This window comes from Zea mays, chromosome 10 (genome assembly GCF_902167145.1).
Source record: "Zea mays cultivar B73 chromosome 10, Zm-B73-REFERENCE-NAM-5.0, whole genome shotgun sequence".
NCBI classification, from domain to species: Eukaryota; Viridiplantae; Streptophyta; class Magnoliopsida; order Poales; family Poaceae; genus Zea; species Zea mays.
In genome coordinates this window covers 23,244,262-23,250,336 of record NC_050105.1, presented here as the reverse complement: position 1 = coordinate 23,250,336, position 6,075 = coordinate 23,244,262, and the positions used below count along the sequence as shown (strand labels likewise).

General features: G+C 45.8%; 3 non-coding genes across 3 annotated transcripts; all 3 read left to right on the top strand.

Moving 5' to 3' along the window:
• Window positions 1-4,191: 4,191 nt before the first annotated feature.
• Window positions 4,192-4,276, top strand: LOC118473623 (small nucleolar RNA Z159/U59). Its single transcript, XR_004853481.1, has one exon. It is a non-coding gene; the product is annotated as a small nucleolar RNA Z159/U59 (small nucleolar RNA).
• Window positions 4,277-4,678: 402 nt separating this feature from the next.
• Window positions 4,679-4,771, top strand: LOC118473624 (small nucleolar RNA Z159/U59). The gene has a single exon (XR_004853482.1). It is a non-coding gene; the product is annotated as a small nucleolar RNA Z159/U59 (small nucleolar RNA).
• A 76-nt stretch (window positions 4,772-4,847) lies between these two features.
• On the top strand, window positions 4,848-4,990 carry LOC118473626 (small nucleolar RNA snoR137). Its single transcript, XR_004853514.1, has one exon. It is a non-coding gene; the product is annotated as a small nucleolar RNA snoR137 (small nucleolar RNA).
• Window positions 4,991-6,075: the final 1,085 nt, after the last annotated feature.

Below are 6,075 nucleotides of genomic sequence, written 5' to 3'. Positions count from 1 at the left end.
GGAGGCCGAGTAGTCCGGCAATCTTGTTGGGCCTGTGCCTGGTGACCAGATTCAGCAGCGCTTAATCGGTCTTGCACTGGCGGCGCCAACCTATCAAAAACGGATGTTTGGGGTGCCCCCCAGGCGGGGTACTGTGGCATCCCAATCGGATATGGTGGCATGCCCCACATTTGATTTGGAACATATGGTGGAGGTAAGTATGTGTATGGATATGGCATAGATGGATAAGGGGGTGGAGGGGTCCATGTCGGTATGTTAGGTCTCAATTGTACAATAGGACCTTTCATTTCTTTCGATTGGTGAGGTGGTCCAATCGGCTTGACCTGACGTCGCTCATGAATGGGTGAGCGGGGTCGCTTTGGTGGCCGGTTACTGGGACCGGCCTTCTTTTTCACGTATTTAGACAACAATTGATCGAAAGTCGGGCCAGGCTTGATCAGCCGACCAGCTGCTTTAAATGTATTTGTTTTCCACGTACCTATCTCGGGTCGTCGTGGTTTGAAGGTACGTGGTTGCTGCGGGTCCTGAGCACGGCCGGACCGTCCGCTGGAGTTCGCCGGACCGTCCGGAGAAGCGTCGGACCGTCCGTGTCTGGATGGCGGACCATCCGCGATGCGCAAAATGGGTTCTTGCGCATGTCTCCCTGTCTGTGTTTTCTCGGCCACCACTTTTCTGCAAGAAGTTTTATGATTCCCACCGGCCTCTCTTGCATCGCCGATGACTATTTCTTTGCCTTTGCCTTCATCGGCTGTGTTTGGCCGAGTCAGGACTTTCTTGCCCTCAAAGTCGATCATGTTCATTGGAAAGGGCTCCGTGTCCACCTGCATTTCCTGAAATTTCAATCGTCCTTCGTTAATGGCCGATTGAATCTGTCGACGGAATACATTACAATCATTAGTGGCATTAGAAAATGAGTTATGCCACTTGCAATATGCACGACGTTTTAGCTCGTCGGCGGATGGAATAGTGTGATTTATTTTAATGTTGCCATTTTTGAGTAATTCATCAAATATTCTATCACACTTACCAACATTAAATGTAAACTTAACCTCCTCTTGCCGTTTCTTTTGAACCGGTTGTAAGGAGGCACAAGCCGAAGATTTGGCCTGCTTTGGCCAAACCATTTCAGCAGCATACACCTCTGCTGATTTGTCTTCTAAGCTACTTTGGTCGCATTCTACTACATGTACATTGTGACAAATTGTTTTAGCAGTTTCTTTGCTTCGGCTTTCACAAGCCAAAGCTCTCTGGTGTAATTGTGCTAGTGTAAAGAATTGGATGCCTTCTAATCTCTCTTTTAAATAATATCGTAGACCATTAAAGGCTAATCCTACTAGCTGTTTTTCTGCTAAATGAATTTGAAAGCATCAGTTTCTTGTATCTCGGAATCTCCGGATGTAATCATTAACCGATTCATCTTTTGTCTGTCGCAATGACACTAAATCTACCAAATCCAACTCATAGTCACCGGAGAAAAAATGATCATGAATTTTTTGTTCTAGATCCCCCCATGATGAAATGGAATTAGGAGGTAAAGTGGCATACCATGCAAACGCGGTTCCTGTTAAAGATAATGAAAATAAGCGCACGCGAAATGCCTCTGTGTCGGCCAATTCTCCCAATTGTGCTAAGAACTGGCCTATATGTTCACGCGTGTTTTTCCCTTGGTCACCCGAAAATTTTGCGAATTCGGGTATTCTAGTTCCCTGTGGGTATGGGTGGTGATCAAATCGACTGTCATAAGGTTTCCGATATGATTGCCCCCCAGGGACCACGCTTACTCCGAGCTTATCTCGGAACGCCCCAACTATTTCTTCTCTCACTATATCAATGGCAGCCGGTGCAAGACCACCGGCTCTCTGGTCAAACATAGGTGGGGTTGGTTGCATGTTGGTATGTTGTCGTTCCCCCCATTGGTTTGAGCTACGTGGTGCATTGCCACTTGCCCTATATGGTTCGTATGTTTGATCGTTCCTTTCCGGCCTTCTAGGTGGGGCCGGAAAGTTTTCCTGGGCTCTAGATCTCGAATTAATAGGTTGATGCATTGTATAGTGCGATGGGAAGTGTTGCTGGGACGGGTGAGGATTCAGGTAGCAACCCTCCTCAAAAAGGTCATGCGCGGACTGTCCGGACATTGGCCCGGACCGTCCGTGATTATGTGCGGATCGTCCGTCGTTGTACGCGGATGGTCTGACTGAGTAGTTTAAATTCTGTGTCGTGTGTGGTGGTTCGGGCGCATATCTAGGTAACTCATTAAAAATAGGCCCGACTGTTGTTGGCCCGGACGGTCCGCGCTCACGTGCGGACGGTCCGGACATGTGCAGATCGGCTGATTTGTTGCCGATTTGCGGTTGTTCAGGGTATGTGTCCATCGGCATCCCATAAAGGGGTTGTGACTGGTCGTGACAACCTGTAGCCGATGTGTTACGCGTGTTACCTCCTAACTCAACCTCGTGTGAAGGAAAATTTGCGATGTTAGATTTATCGAATGCACGTACTTGTCTCTTAACATCGCTTTGCATACCCCCTATGATGTTTTGCATTTGTTCACGCTGTTCTTCTACATAATTTCTAAGAGATTGTAGCTCGTTGGTATTACTTACATTGGGGATATCTGGCGTGGGTTGGAGCGAAGCCGGATCCGTCGCCCGATGTCGGACGACCTTGTTGTTCCTGTCCACTTTGAAGTTGGCCAAGAATTTTGCTTTCGCCTCCTGGATCATCTGCTCCTTGTGCTCCTCAAACTGGAGCTGCTCGTCAGCCGGCAAGGTTTCCCAAGTCGGCTCTATGATGTTGTTTGGAGAAATATCAGAGCTCTCCCTTGAACCGGCCATTGAGGGCCGATTTGATGAGCCTAGATGTGTTTTCCCCAGCGGAGTCGCCAAAAAGTATGTTGACGCCTTTCCGGAGCGTCAAACACTCAACAAGAACCGTGGCGGTGCCCTCTGCACAGGGGCGGACGGTCCGCGCGCGGGGCCGGACGGTCCGCGGCCTGGTGCGAGGCGCGGTGGTACTCTCTGCGCAGGGGCGGACTGTCCGCGGCCTGGGGCCGGACGGTCCGCGGCCTGGTGCACGACTAGGGCTTCTCTGCCTGACGACCGGACGGTCCGCGCCCTAGGGGCCGGACGGTCCGCGCGTACGCAGAGGCGGCGGAAGTCGCCGGCGGCGCCTGGATCTCGCTCCCAGGAGGGACCCCGTCGGGGAGGAGAGACCCTAGGTGGTGTCTAGGCTCGGGTCGGCCGACCTAGACTCCTCTAATCGACGTAGAGCCGAAGTGAGACGAAGAATTTGGGGATTGGATAGCTAAACCTAAACTAAACTAGAACTACTCCTAGGATAAAATGTAAATTGTATTGATTGAAGGTTCGATTGATTGTTACAAATCGGCCGTAGACCTATCTATTTATAGAGGAGGGGGGTTGGACTCTTTACACAACTGATTCCGAGCTAATTCCGCGAATATAGCTAACAACCGTAGCACAAAACTCGGAACCCTAATCTGTTCTGCGCACGCGCGGACCGTCCGGCCCACAGGCACGGACTGTCCGGACCGCGGACCGTCCGGCCTCAGGCCAGACCGTCTGCCAGTTTTTTTTTTTGTTCGAACAAAAGGAAACAAACGGGACATTACAGATAGGTTAAAAAAGTTTGTAGAGATAGCGACTACGAGACGTTAATCTTCGTGACTGACGTGGCATTACGTCAGATAAAATAAAATCACTGTTTAATAAAACAAATAAATGGTATAGTTTTTTGAAGAGTTAAAAACCAATTTTATAAATGAGGTGGGGAGTCAGACTATCCTGAAATTGGAAGGGTCAAAAGAACCTTTTTTTCCTCAAGTGTGATTGTTTGATAATAATACGAGCTTTCCTCCAAATTAGAAGATGGGCCTATCTATGTTTGGGCCTAATTCTCGCACTACCTATCCGTTGCTGGAAACCGTACGGCGCCTGACCTCATGGAAGGCCCAGGCGGTAGGAAACCCTAGACCGAGAAATCTACAAATAGCAAAGCAACCACTCATTTTCCGCATCCGGTAAATCTAGCCGCCGGGTGGACGCTCTCCTCATCCTTCCTCTTCGTGATGGTTGTCCCTCTACGAGCATGATTTTTTCTATTAGCCGAGTCCATTTTTTTGGTCTTTTCTGTTTTTCTGGCTATTTGTTTGGTTTTCTGATGGATCGATTGCTCTCCGATGATGATTAAAAATTACTTTCGTTCTTCTGAAGTTAGCAATGTGGAAGAACAATTTGGAGACCTGAACTGAGGGGAGTTTTTCTCGGTCTATTCCTGGTTTTCTTGTATATTTATTTGTCTTTCTTGCTGGTTTATCCGGTTGAATCAGCGCTCTTCGGAAATCCCTGTGAAGACCTGTGATGTTAAAGTAGTGGACTGATTTACATCTTTGATGAGCAGTATTATTATCACGCAGAGGGATCTGAGTCTGATTTATTCTTCTTCAGTTTTTTTTAATTTTTATGATTCCTGTTATTTTTTTTCTTTTTTGTGTCATCACCCGATGAATGTACATGATTTAAGTTTCAGCCTTGTCTGAATAACAATCAATATGTTGATACTCTACAGATCCATGTTCTGAGGGTGTTTTTGATTGCCTTTTCTACCTAAATTTGATTAAATTCGATTTGAAGATTTCTATGTAAGTAGATCGATGTCTGTCTCTGGTGATGATCAAAATGCATACTTTCGTTCTTCTGACGCGCTTTCTCATTGCGCACTGCGGAACAATCGAGACCTGAACTGAAGGGACTTATTTAGCGCGTTGTTGATTTTAGCTTTGAAGCATCGATATCTTGCGCAGAACAATTGTAATGTCGTTTTGCTTTGTTGCTTCACGACTGGAAGAATGGCCTGATCGACTACTGTCCCGCCATTCTGTAGAGGGAAGCATAGATTGAACAAGCAGCCAGAATTAAACAGCATGATGCTCGTTTCCCTGCATCATTGTTACCTGTCTCCTGGCATAATACTATGTGAAAATGAACATGATTTGTTTTTGAGTCTTTTGAAATTAAATATCCTTTTGTAAGGACTCGATTTGGTTGGAAACAATTTTCACCTATGAACTGAGATTTGGAAGCCCAGCTCTTGTGATCATGCGGCTGCTGAGAAAACTAGAGTAGGTCGAGAAGGATTGATTATAGATTGTTTAGAAGGTATTGCCGTCTAAGGAACGAAGAGTTTGGCCAGAAGCAACATGCTCTGAGACAGCTATAAACATCTGGATTGTAATGACTACTATTCTTCCAGACTTCATAGACATTTTCATAGGAATTACTCTTTCCATTCCAGAAAACAGGACGTATAAATTTTTCACGAATATTAGTGCAGGTATCGATGCTCAGTGATAAAATAATGTATAAGTTTTGTGCAAATTTTTCTCGATCAATGACGGGCAAGTATGGTGTGATTGACATACATAATAGGTTACTAGGGATGTGCCCGACGGCACAAAATCTCTACTCGCATGAAACCGAAATCAACAACACAATCAGATCTTAAGATGTGCCTTATTTCCTCAAAAAAAATCTGTTTGAGGCCTAAATGACCTTGCAACAGATGCTTGCAATCTAACAAATATTTTTTTAGATACCAGAACATATTGGATCTTTAAAAAAAAGACAATTCAGATTGACACATAAATTCATTGACATGATCAGAAAAAGAAAAGAGGGGACGTGATCAGCCAAAAACACAAGCCCCACCACAACTCACATATATTTTGTTTTCTTAAGATATGGCACAAACCGATCATCTATCCATTACCCAATAGAGATGGAACCAATATTACTTTGCATTTGGGAATACAAGAGAAGATATGTGATGCAATCTAACTCTACAAGAGGAGGTAGAAAGATATAAACTACAGCTAAACATACTTTGAATCAATACACTTTTCTAACAATTAGTTGCACGCCTTCATAGTGGTGGTAGGGTCTAGTGCATGACATGTCCCAAAGGTGACTATGCTCGCCTTGGTTGAGAAGTTGCGGGTCACCTCCATACCAACAGTTGTGTCCTTCTCTGTGTTCGCCAAATGGTAGGAGGTAGGAC